Below are 13,898 nucleotides of genomic sequence, written 5' to 3' on the forward strand. Positions count from 1 at the left end.
ATACAACAATGGACATGGAAACATTGGGAAGAAAAAAGGAATGAGAGAATGTGGTGTTCTGGAAGGCAAGGGAAGAAAATGTTGCAAGGGGTAGAGAGTGTTAAAGTAAAACTATCTCTTTAACTGTTGGTTAGTGTTAGTGTTAAACTTCATCTTCAACCACTGATCTATCTGTGCCAAGTGTTGCTGATAGCTTGAGATGATGAAAACTGAGCATTCACCATTAGAGTTAAGGAGTAGATTTAATTTTTGTTGGCCTTAGTAAACACAGTTTCAGGAGAGTGGTGGGCATAAAAGGCTTCCTGAATTGGTTTCAAGAGAGGATGGGAGATGAGAAAATAAGTACAGAAAAAAAAAAAAGGCATTTCTTGGCAGACTTTTGTTACAGTGAAGAATAGAGAAATAGGGTAGAGCTGGAGGAGACTGTGGTCAGCAGAAGGGCTTTTTAATTTATTTTCTAAGACTTGGTAAATCACAGGATGCTGTGTGCTAAAGGGAATGAGTCAGTGGAAAAGGAAAAACTGGTGGTTCAGAAGTGGTTCAGTTATTGGAGCAATATACATAGGTGGGTGAGGAGATAAGGAATTTAATGCTAGGTGGAGAAGGTGGCTGTAGATAGAGCCATTGATGGTTTATCGATGGCATCAGGAGGGAAGGTAGAGCTGTAAAAAGATGGGTAGCTGGGAAATAGGGAACCAGGCTATCAGCGCAGAGTGAGGACGGAAGATAAGGTTCTAGAAGTTTGTGGTGAGACACCAAGTGTAAACAGTCAATGGCCAGGAAGTGTTATAGGATTGTCAGGCAACACTGGCATCCCAAAGGAAGAATTCAGACTTGGGGGTCCTTGAGAAAATATCTGCAGAGTATTAAAATGTGTTAGAAATGCAGGTGATTAAATATTTGGGGGACTGCTATATACTATGTTGGCCCATCCCTCCAGAGTTACAATGTCAGTCAACAGGTTAACAGCAACTCCAGCATCCTCGTCAAAGATGTTTACCATTGTAAAGCAATTTTTTTCCAAATGGTTGAGAGCACAGAACTTTTTGTGTAGCATTACATATTAGCACCCTCCAGAACAATGTCCCATGGACTTCAGATTGGAAAATCACTGCCACTATTGCATCACCAAAGCTGTTCACCAGTTCCCCAAGAGAGGCTCTTGAAGTTGCCACCAATTCCATCTAAAAGGGCCAATATCTCAACTAGATGCAAAACTTGAGACTCTAGGTAAAAGTTAGGGAAGAGCTCACTAATCTTTTTTGGAAGTTCTTCATTCATGAACCATAATGAGGACATAAACAGCCTTCAATGATAATTGAGTCTAATGAGAAGAACAATGTGCTGGGGTCCAGGAACCTGACATGAACAGGCTGAGCAAGCTTGGCAAGTCTTCAACATTTAAGTATCTAAATGTTTACTAACAAGCTCCCTCTACCAGTTGTGGGTACAGAATACACAGTGATTAAGAGCACTTGTCTGAAGTCCGTCAGCCTAGGAGCTCTATCTTCTTCTAGCTGTGTCACCTTGGAAACAAGTAAACATCTGTGGATCTCAGTTTTCTTCTTTGTAAAATAGAGAAGAAGATATCACCTATCTCACTGGCAATTGTGAGGATTATATAAGATAAAACACATCAAACACTTAGCACATTGATTTTTTACATCTATATTGTAACCAGAGAACACATTGATTGATAGACAGCATTTTCTAAATTAAAAGTCCTGTGAAATTGTAAAGCAGCATTAGTTCTTTATTAACAGGGTGGCTAGGGAACTTAAATTAAGAATGTTTTTAAAAGAAAACATAACATAGACAGATTTGGTTCTCCAAAGAATGAAACTAACTCATTGGTCCTCACCACCAATATTCCTAATCTGCTTTCTTCCCAGTATTTTGACAACAGTCTACATTAGAGGTTTATCAAACTTGTGCTGCATTATTGCAGAAAGGAATGGATTTTCTGCAGGAGTTAATAATAGTAATAAAATTATATTATTTTAAATTTGTGATCTAGCATTTCCTTTACAAGCAGGTATTGCTCCTGATGGGAAAATAAAGGTTACAGAAGGGTTAACGGACTTAGTGAAGGTCAACAATATGACACAATCATTCCACTCATAGAGCAGCAGGAAAGCCTCTTTCTGACATATTTATAACTCTATGGTTAAGATGTTCATTTAATGTTTCTTTTTATTCAAAGGTCTCTGACCACTTAAACCTTTGCCCCCTTTAACTTAGATGTGACTTGTTAGCTATTAATGTCCTTTGAGTACCTGCATTATGCTCACTTTAAGATCTGGACCTACCAATTTTCAAAGAATTCTACTTTGACAAAATTCCAAGATAATTACAGCAATTGCTTTTTAAAAAAACATGCTCAAGTTAAAAATAAAACCTTACATTAGATTTTAAATTTCAAAGAATTAAGTTTGCTTGCTTGTTGTAAGAAGATAGTTCCTAGACTTTGGGATGCTAAGAATAAGAAGTACACTACATTTTGCATATAGGTTTATTAATGTTTTTGAGTATGTCTGTTATTAACCTTGAAACCTGACCCAAGACCAAGCACAGAAGTAGGAGCTAAAAATCTGAAATCTAGAGTTTATTGCCAAATCCACAGAGAATTGCATATCTCCTTTCTAACTTTGATATTTCTAGATCAATGGCAAAATATTTCTTTGCTGCTTGATTACCTGTTTCTAAATAAAGGTGATATTTATAATTATTGTTGGGATTAAATTATATAAATATTTTTATCAGCACACGATTATAAGAGATACAAACCCCCAATGTGGATGTGCATGAATGGACACAAGTCAATACACATGCAGAAAAAGAGATAGAATTACATATGGTGTGCATATAGACTTTCACAGCGGACCCAACCATATGTTTCCTGTCTAGGTGGCTGCCCACTGGAACTCATGCATGTGGATAACAGTTCTCGCAGGCAAGAAGCCATATAAACAATGAGCATAACTCCTAATGAGGCAACGAGGCTTGCTGATAGCAAATTGCATCATTATGGAACAGTATTCAACCAAACTCTTTTTAATGAGCAATTTTGACAAAGATAATAAATGATGTTAATACAATCATCCAATTGAAAAAAATAATCAAATATTTGATGATGAAGGACCACATAGCATTTTGCACTGTGAGATGTGACAGTCACATCCCTCTCCCTGACTTTGTCTGCACTTATCTCCATTGTCACCTCTCTGGAGTCAGCCAGGATTGTACCAAGCACAATGCCCGATAAACAGTGATTAAATGCTATAAAATATTTTGTTTACTTTGTCATTGCAGTAGGAAAGAGCTGCTTCCAGCTTCTGAGAAATAAAGAATAGAATTTAAGGTATTTTTCCTTTTATGTAATAAATAGCAAGTATACTTCAGCTAAGTGTGTGTGAGGACAGGTAGTGTAATAAAGATGTAGGTTTTCATTCATATAGGAAAGTTTTTATGTGTTAAAAGTAAGCCTTATGTTTCACCTCATGTTTTCTCTTGAGAAAATACAGTCATCCTGCTTAATTCAATGAGAAAAATATTTAATAATTGATGAGGATTTGTACAGTTGAAAATTGTAAACAAGACAGTATTTTAATACAACAGCTCTAAAATAACTAAATAGACTTCTTCTGTTGTATTTATTTACCCTTTTCTATAGCACCTATCATCTTAATACTTAGATGTAAAAGTACCAGGAATGTGAGGATGAAAATACTATGATTCCATCTAATTTTTCTCTCTCAGTGAATTAAAATATAGGCAGTGTTCAGCCATACATCTATTTCCCTATGTTACATTGCTTAATTCCTGAGACTAAAGAATTCCTATGTACTACCAATGTGCAGTGACAGCTGTGAAGTAAATGACACTGTATTTCAATTTAAAAAATCAGTCTGTAGTTTATTTAAATACAAATAATACACAAATATGCAGATAGAGTAGCAGCGACTAATGGTCATTTATTTGCTTCTCCTTGTCCTGGTTTCATTCACAGATGCCAAGAAACTCTCTCCTCTCACAGTATTGTGATAGCCAGTTGAGTTCCTGAGACCCATATTCATCTTCTGAGTCTGTTGAGTTTATCAAACTCTTTCATGCCAACCAGATACATGCAAATGATTTATATCACCACAGTTTAATGATAAATTTTATAAAATCCTCAATTGTAGTTTTGAAGATAAAATATATCAAAGCATCAGATGCCTTAGAGTCCTTATCGATGCCATGGGAAATGTGTTCATTTTCAAATATATATTGAGTACCTACTGCATGCCAGCCACTTTTCTACACAATGGACTACAGCAGTGAACAGGTTATAAAATCCTCTGCCCCTGGGAGCCTCCTCTCCAGTGGAGGTGGACTGCACGGGTGGGATGGGGTTTGGCATGTGGATAGACACTAAGGAGCAACAATAAAGCAAAGTATATAGTATATTAGATGGTGATAAGTTCTGTAGAGAAAGATGAAAGGGTAAGAGGATTAGGAGCTCTTGTGGGATTTGCAATTTGTAATAGTTTGGCAAGGCTCACCCTCAGGAGGTAAAAACAATAGTAGAGGCTTCTGGGATTCTTGTGAAGATTAAATGAATTATATGTAAAGTGCTTCAAACAGTGTGTGGCACATAGTAAAGGGTTAATAAATGTCAGCTTAAGGAGTGAGTGGCATTTAAGGTTGTTTTGAGGAAGGTTTTTGTTCTGCAGTGCCTCTTCTTTATTAGCCGTGGCCACTTCCGTCTGGAACTGAGAATGGAATTGTTTCTGAATTTCACATAAAAGATTCAAAAAGCTACTGTGTAAACTGCATAAAAATAAAGAACTGGGTAACCTAAGTCTTCATGGATAAATTATCCATAACTTGTCCTTGTCTTAAAAAAAGAGAGAGAAAAAGAGAGGAGGAAGGGAAGGAGATGGAAGGAAGGAATTAAGGAAGGAAGGAAGGGAGGGAGGGAAGGAGGGAGGGAAGGAGGGAGGGAAGGAGGGAGGGAGAGAAGGAGGGAGGGAGGGAGGAAAAGTTCTTTATTAGGAGTCTGTTTTAAAATAAAGTTGTTTTAACCATAGATATAGATTAAATTAGTTTAACTTGATATACATTCTAACTTGGAAGATGAGTCAGTTGAAAGAGATGTATGCCGAATCTAGGAAAATACTAATCTTTACTAATGAAAGAAACTGGATCCAAACTTTTTTTGAACTAACATTTAGAAATCTCATATGTCCCTAGAGATTGTTTTTCTTGACAAACAGCTCTATTATTCTAGTAGGTGACCATATGTAGGTGTATTTTAATAGCCCATAAACTGTAAGTTATTTGTATTAAAGAAGCTAACAGTTCTAGCTAATAAAAAGGGAAAATAAATAATTATAGGGAGCCCACAGTTCTAGACAATTTGGAAGTCACTTCCATTTTCCCATTCACAAGTTTTGAGGGCTTATGGGTCGGGTGCTGAGTGAGGCACTGGTGGAGTCTGTAACAAGTGGTCAGACATAATTCTCCCCAAGTTGCATGGAGCTTACAGTTTTGTAGAGAAACTATATGTGACCTCATTACTTCATATCCTTGTTAAAAAAGGTGTCATCCCAGTTTTGCAGGGAGGAAAACTGAAACCAAGACAAAGTAGGCAAGCTCTTACATTGCTGACTCACTAATACTTGCACATGAAACACAAATGCACTTTATGTTTACCTTTCTAATTGTGACTTGCTTAGTCAACTTTAAAAAATTAATATTCATTTCTCAAAGACAGTAAAGAGATGGAGTAGAAAAAATGAGCTATAACCAGACTATGTAACTGGGTGGAGCTATGCTGGGATTCATATTTTGTCTTAGGTAAATCACACATGGATTAATCTAAAATCTACTACATTATGGTTTGTGTACTTTAATGATATTTTTTTATCGCATTTTGTGGAAAAGTATATCTTAAGAATCTCTTTTTTTGTGTGTGCTTAATGAATTGATGTTCTTACAGTGATGGTGTCAATGAATTGTAAGCCTATGGTATTTTTCTTTTCTTAGCTGTCTGCCAGCAAGAATTTAATAGAGAATCTCAGTAATATAATAGTTTGTAATTTAAGACTAAACCATTATGCAAAATACGTGGCAAAAAGGCAGGCGCTGTCAGTTGACTGTCCTGATTCCATCTAAGCTGCCCTTCTCCATGTCTGCTTTCCTGGGATTGGATTCTGGGAAACCATGTGGCCCAATTCTGGCCAAAGAAATATAGGCATACATCTTTTTTCTTTTGCACTTCAAGAATTGCATTTTTGATAAATTGGAGGTTGGTGGCAACCCTGCACTGAATAGGTTTATTGGCAGCATTCTTCCAACAGCATTTGCTCACTCCACATCTCTGTGTACCATTTTGGTAATTCTCACAATATTGCAAAGTAATTTCATTTTGATTATATTTGTTATGGTGATCCATGATCAGTTGTCTTTGATGTAACTATTGTAATTGTTTTGGGGTGACATGAGCAGCACCCATATAAGATGGGAAACTTAACAAATATTATGTGTTCAGACTGCACCACTGACTGGCCATTCCCCCTTCTCTCTCCCTCTCCTCAGGCCTCCCTATTCCCTGAGACACAACAGTATTGAAATTAGGCCAGTTAATAACCCTGTAGTGGCCTCTAAGTGTTTAAGCTAAAGGAAGAGTCATGTATCTATCATTTTAAACCAAAAGCTAGAAATGATTAAGCTTAGTGAGGAAGGCATGTTGAAAGCCAAGATAGGCTGAAAGCTACGCTTATTGTGCCAAACAAGTTTAGCCTGGTTGTGAATGCAAAGAAAAGTTCTTGAAGGAAATGAAAAGTGCCACTCCAGTGAGCACCCAAATAATAAGAAACAGCCTTATTGATATGGAGAAAGCTTTAGTGATCTGGATAGAAGATCAAACCAGCCACAACATTTCCTTAAGCCAAAGCCTAAAACCAAAGCAAGACTCTCTCTTTGATTCTATGAAGGCTGAGAGAGAGGAGGAAGATTCAGAAGAAAAGTTAGGGCCAGCAGAGGTTGATTAATGAGGTTTAAGGAAATAAGTCATCTCCATAACATGAAAGTGCAAGGTGAAGCAGCAAGTACTGATGGAGAAGCTGCACCAAGACCATTAAGGTAGATAGCAACACTAAACACAGATTTTCAGTGTAGATGAAACAGGCTTCTAGTGCAAAAAGATGCATCTAGGACTTTCATGGCTAGAGAGAAGTCAATACCTTGGCTTTAAAGCTTCAGGCTGACTCTCTTATTAGGGGATAATGCAGCTGTTGACTTTAAGTTGAAGCCAATGTTCATGGACCATTCTAAAAATTCTAGGGCCCTTAAAAACTATGCTAAATCTACTCCACCTGTGCTCTGTAAATGGAACGACAAAGCATGGATGACAGCACATCTGTTTATAATATGGTTTACGGAGTATTGTAAGCCTACTACTGTTGAGAACAGAAAAAATGATCCCTTTCAAAATATGACTGCTCATTTAAAATGCACCTGGTCACCCTAGAGCTCTGATGGAGATGTACAACAAAATTAATATATTCATACCTGCTACTCAATGTTCATCCTGCAGGAATAATTCTGATTTTTTGAGTCTTATTTAAGAAATAAATGTCTTAAGAAATAAAAAGTTGCCGTAGATAATGATTCCTCTGATGAATCTTGGCAGAATAAATTGAAAGTCTTCTGGAAAGGATTTACTATTCACCATCAAGAACATTTGTGATTCATGGGAAGAGGGCAAAATTTCAACATTAACAGGAGTTTGGAAGAAGTTGATTCCAACCTTCATGGATGATTTTGAGGGATTCAAAACTTCAGTGGAGGAAGTAACTGCAGATGTGGTGGTAACAGCAAGAGAACTAGAATTTGCAGAGGAGCCTGAAGATGTGCCTGAATTGTTGCCATCTCAGAATAAAACTTAAACATATAAAGAGTTGCTTCCCTTGGATATGCAAAGAAAGTGGTTTCTTGAGAGGGAATCCACACCTGGTGAAGATGCTGTGAAGATTGTTGAAATGGCAGTGAAGAAGTTAGAATATTACATAAACTTAGTACATACAGCAGCAGCAGGAGTTGAGAGGATTGACTCCAACTTTGAAAGAAGTTCTCCAGTTGGTAAAATCCCGTCAAATAGCACCTCATGCTACAGAGAAACGTTTTGTGAAAGGAAGGCAAGCTTCAGAGTTGTCCTATTTTAAGAAATTGCCAAGAAACCCCAACCTTCAGCAACCACCACCCATTATGTCAGCAGCCATCAACATGGAGGCAAGACCCCCCAACAGCAAAATGCTTATGGCTTGCTGAAAGCTCAGGTGATGGTTAGTGTTTTTTAGCAATCAAGTATTTTTTATTAAGGTATGTATATGCTTGTAGACAGACTGCTATTGCACACTTAATAGACTACAGTGTAAACATAACTTACATGCATTGGGAAAATAAAAAATTCATTTGACTCACTGTATTACAATATTCACTTTACTGTGATGGTCTGGAACCAAACCTCCAATATCTCCAAGGTATGCCTGATAAGCAGATGATAATGGTTGAGGCCTCTGGAAAACTTTCTGGAAGGAAAAGTAAAGGTCTTTGCCATTGGTCCTTTTTCTTCTTCCAAATGTGGAGGGAAAAAAAGAGTTAGACTTTCAGAAGGGGAGCAGGAAAAGAAAACGAGTTGGGACCTTGGGGCACTAAACAGCAGCTGCTGTCTTGAACTGTGGCTGCCAACATTTGGACTTCTTTCACTGCGGAGGGAAGTGGGCGAGAGTGGGAACAGGACAAAAAATAAATAAATCCGTATCTTAAGCAGGCATTAGTCAGGTTTTCTGTGGTTTGCAGATGAAAGTGAAGCAATACTAATCAACAGTGATAGTCCCTCCCTTCCTTTCTCCTTCCCTCCCTGTCTTCCTATTTTCCTTAGTGTTATTTTATTCCCAAGTTTCTAAGTTCTAATTCTTTCTCTCTCTTCTTTTCTATCAGCTCTTATTTTATCTTTAAATCTTGTAGAACTAATTATCTACTTAGATGACTTCCAAATTAATCAAAACTGAGAGCAAGCTAGCATCTCTGAATTTCATACTTTAAAAGAACTTTCTCTTAATGCCAAAGCCTGAAATATTAGACAAAGAGTTTCCTATTTTCTTTTCCCTGTACCCCTTCCCCAAAATAACACATTGTTCAATTTTAAGAGTCTGAAATTGCAGTGTCTATGACAACTGTTCCAACATTTATTTCCTATTGTAGCCAAATGTTCATCCTCTCAGCCAGGCCACCATGGCATGAGGTTTGACCCAGCCCAAGCATCCTACCCACCAAAGTCACATCTATATTCCTAGAGTAGGGTTCCATATCTACTAACTAAAGAATTACAATTCAAGTCATTCTTGTTTACCAAAGTAAAGCTTTTTTTTTGTTGTTTCAATGCACCACCAAACATTAGCAAGAACACAAGAAAAATGGCACTCTCCTATATGACGGTGTCATGGTAAACTGGTAAAACTTTTTTGAAAAATAATTGGCAATATATTTCTGGAACAGTAAAACCAAATACATGGTCTTTGACTTAGAGGAAATTGAAAGAAATATTTTTTAGAAAGAAAGAAGCTAAAAAATTCACTATATTGTAAGTACAATCACAAAAATTTGGAAAAAAATTCTAATGTGGTAGTGATAATAAATTAAATAAATAATGGCAATTAACTGGTAGGAAAAGTAATGATTATGAAGGCTTTATGTCAAGATCAAAAATATTTTTTAAAAATTGCAGTGAATTGATAACCCCGAGTCGGAAAGTAGTTACTCCTGTAGGGACAGGAGAAGGATGGGACTGGGATGACCGCAGTGGAGAACTTAGAGAATATTGGAAATATTCTATTTCTTAAGGTTGGGAGAGGCCACAGGAGCATACCTTAACCTATACATGATAGAGATTCTTTACACATGACATATTTCATCTATATGTATATATTATTTTACATAGGAAGATGTTACAGAATTATTGACTATATTCTCTATGCTGTACTTTCATTCCTGTGACTAATTTACATTATGATTGAGATTTGGTACCTTTTATCCCCTTCATCTATTTCCGTATCTTTGAATCTATTGCTGTTTTGTGCCTTTTGTTTTGTTTTTAGATTTCACATATGAGTGAAATCATAAAGTATTTGTCTTTCTCCACCTAGCTTATTTCACATAGCATAATACCCTCTAGAGTTCTTTCTCCTTTTTTATGGCTGAATAATATTCCAGTGTGTAATGTACCACATATTCTTTATCCATTCACCTACTGATGTACACTTAGGTTGCCTCCATAGCTTGGCTATTGTAAATAATGTAGCAATAGACACTGGAGTGCATATATCTGTTTGAGTCAGAAATTTTGTTTTCTTTAGGTAAATTCCTTGAAGTGGAATTACTGGGTCATATGGTGTTTCTTTTTTTAGTTTTTTGAGGAAACTTCATATTGCTTTCAACAGTGGCTACAACAATTTACATTCCCACCGACAGTGCAGGAGGGACAACATTTACTCTACATCCTCACCAACACCTGTTACTTCTTGTCTTTTGGATAGTGGCCATTTTGAGTGGTGTGAGGTGACATGTCATTGTGGTTTTGATTTGCATTTCCCTGATGGTGAGCGATGTGGAGCAGCTTTTCATGTGCCTGTTGGCCATTTGATGTCTTCTTTGGAAAAATGTGTTTTGATGTTGAGTTGTGTAAGTTCTTTATATATTTTGGATATTAACTCCTTATCAGGTATACCATTTGCAAATACAATCTCCCATACCATAGGTTGTCTTTCTGGTTTTTTGATTTCTTGTTTTGTTTTGTTTTCTGCTGTAAGAAGCTTTTCAATGTGATGTAATTCTACTTGTTTATTTTTGGTTTTGTTTACCTTACCTGTGTAGACATATCCAGAAAAAAAATGACTCATGTTTATGTTCAAGAGATTTTTACCTATTTTTTCTAAAAGTTTTGTTTCATGTTTTACATGTATGTCTTTAATCCATTTAGAGTTTAAATTCATGTATGGTGTTAGAAGTGGTCTAGTTTCATTCTCTTGCATGTAGCTGTCCAGCCTTCCCAACACCATTTATTAAAGAGACTGTCTTTTCCCCATTCGTGCTTCCTTTGTCATATATTAATTGACCATATATGTGTGGGTTTATTTCTGGGCTATTTTATTCCACTGATCTATGGGTCAGTTCTTGTGCCAGTACTGTACTGTTCTGGTTACTGTAGCTCTGTAGTATAGCTCTATTCAGGGAGCATGGTACCCCCTACTTTGTCCTTCTTTCTCAAGATTGCTTTGGCTGTTCAGGGTTTTTGTGGTTCCATATAAACTTTAAGATTTTTTGCTCTAGTTCATTGAAAATTGTCATTGGTTTTTTGATAAGGATTGCATTGAATCTGTAAATTGCTTTGGGCAGGACCCTTTGGACAATATTAATTCTTATCCATGAGCATAGGGTAGATTCCCAATTATTTGTGTCTTCAATTTCTTTCATCAGTGCCTTATAGTTTTAGTTCTGCTAGTTCATTGTTAGTATACAGGAATGCAACAGATGTCTATGTATTGATTTTGTATCCTGTGACTTTGCTGAATCCAAATAATTCTTAAAAGTTTTTTGGTGGAGTTTTTAGGGATTTCTATGTATAGTATCATGTCATCTGCAAATAGTGAGTTACTTTTTTGTTACCAATTTGGATGCCTTTTATCTCTTCTTCTTGTCTGATTGCCATGGCTAGGACTTTTCAGTACTATGTTGAATAAAATTGGTGAATGTGGGCATCCTTTACTTGTTCCTGAAGTTAGAGGAAAATCTTTCCATTTTTTGCCATTGAGTATGATGCTAGCTGTGGGTTTCTTGTATATGGTCTTTATAATGTTGTGGTATAGTCCCTCTACACCCTTTTTGTTTAGTTCTTACTGTGAATGGATGTTGAATCTTGGCAAATGCTTTTTCACATCTCCTGAGTTTTATCTTTCCTTTTGTTAATGTGGTGTATCCCATTGATTGATTAGTGCATCCCTGGAATAAATTCCACTTGGTCATAATGGATAATCTTTTTGATGTACTTTTAATTTCAATTTGCTAACATTTTGTTGACATATTTAATATCATTACAAAATAAAAACATCTATCTTTTGAAGAATGTTTTAACTACAACCTCTGCAAAAGCTTGCTTAATGTTTCCAGATATAACTTCATCATGGTACTTCATGTTATAGTCAATCATTACTTTTATCTAAGCTTATCTTTATGTATTTATAATCCTGAGGCTAGTGCCTTATATATAGCATGATATTCAGGTGGTGTTCTGTAAACTATATATACTTCAGTTGAATTAAATTATTTCCATGGGAGGATAACTTTCATTCATAAAATTAAAAAAAGGCAAGGATAGCTATAGCTCAAATCTTGATTTGTTATATTCTAAAATGCAGATTATTTATTATACGTCCAATATTTGCCATCTAAAAACTTGCAAAGTGCCATTTTTAAAAACAAATATCTATGAATTTTCCCTCTAGTACTGAAAAACTGAATTTTTATTTAATACAATCCTAATGAAAAAATGTAAAGTAGTAATTGATTGAATGTTTTAAATGATTAAATATAACAGAAACAATGAAATAAGATAAAAATGTTCCAAATCTAATGTCGTCTTGTACGTTAAAACTTCTGATTTAAAAGAAAGCTGTTCAAGGAGTGTTGCCAGAATTAATGTTAAACAGATATTTACCAGCATGTTGTAGTTTTGCTTATTTTCAGTATATGCACCCAAATGGAAATTCAGGTTTTCCACTGTTGTTTTAATTTTCATCATTTTAATTATATATCATTGTTTTACTGGGTTAGCATGCATTTATTAATCACCTGCTATGTGCAAATTAGTATGAGGGATAAAAAGAAGACAATACAGTTCACTCTTGAGTAACAGGTGTTTGGTTTGCAAGTGTCTACATAGACATGGGTTTTTTAAATAAATATATTGGAAACGTTTTTTGGAGATTTGTTACAACTGGTAAGACTTTCAGTCAATAAGTGTCTTAGTAGTTAAGTTTTGGGGGAGTCAAACTTATACACAGATTTTCAGCTGTCCAGGGGTCAGTGCCCTTAATCCCCACAGTGTTCAAGGATCAAGTGCAAATGGTAAGATGCAGCTTTGTACTCAAATCGTTTCCTGTATGGGGGTGCCAACACTATTTGATGAAAGCAGAAAGGTGTAGGCACCTTAAGAATTAGTGAGGGAATTAACATTTGCTAGATACCTACTTGGGCCAGTATATGTCACATTGGTCCAAGTAAGCAGCCAATAAATATGAGGGAAATATTTTTTAAATAGATGTAAAAATTGAGAATCAGACACTCTTTCCATTATATCAAAAGGAGCTCCAAGAAGGGAAATATGAATTTTGGGACGGGATGGGATCTGTATGCTCATGTGTGGGGTGTTACAGAATCATTTGCAAAGATTGACAAGAGGAAATGGAAGAGGACCATAGAGCAAAGGCAGCCAGGCTGTTGTTGCAAGGTGTCTACGTGGGCAGGAAGGGAAGTAAGGAGATATGAACATCTAACTTGGGTCCTTAATCACGGAATTGTATTGAAACTAATTTGTGCCATTTTAGGTTTTTAAAATATAGGTAAATTATACTTAAGACTTTGCTGTAGGAAAAGTGGAATGGATCTGAGGGAATGAGGCCAGAGGTTCAGAGCTGCTGGCTGGGGAGGGGATGTCATGGTGGTAGATACCTGGCAGGAGAACACTTGAATAGAAGCAACTCTGCAGGAACTTACAAAAAAGACACATCTGAGGATGTGATGAAGATACTCAAGCTAGAAGGCCCCAAACCAACAAAAAGAGTTATGAAATGTTA

Source organism: Manis javanica, chromosome 9 (assembly GCF_040802235.1).
Source record: "Manis javanica isolate MJ-LG chromosome 9, MJ_LKY, whole genome shotgun sequence".
NCBI lineage: Eukaryota > Metazoa > Chordata > Mammalia > Pholidota > Manidae > Manis > Manis javanica.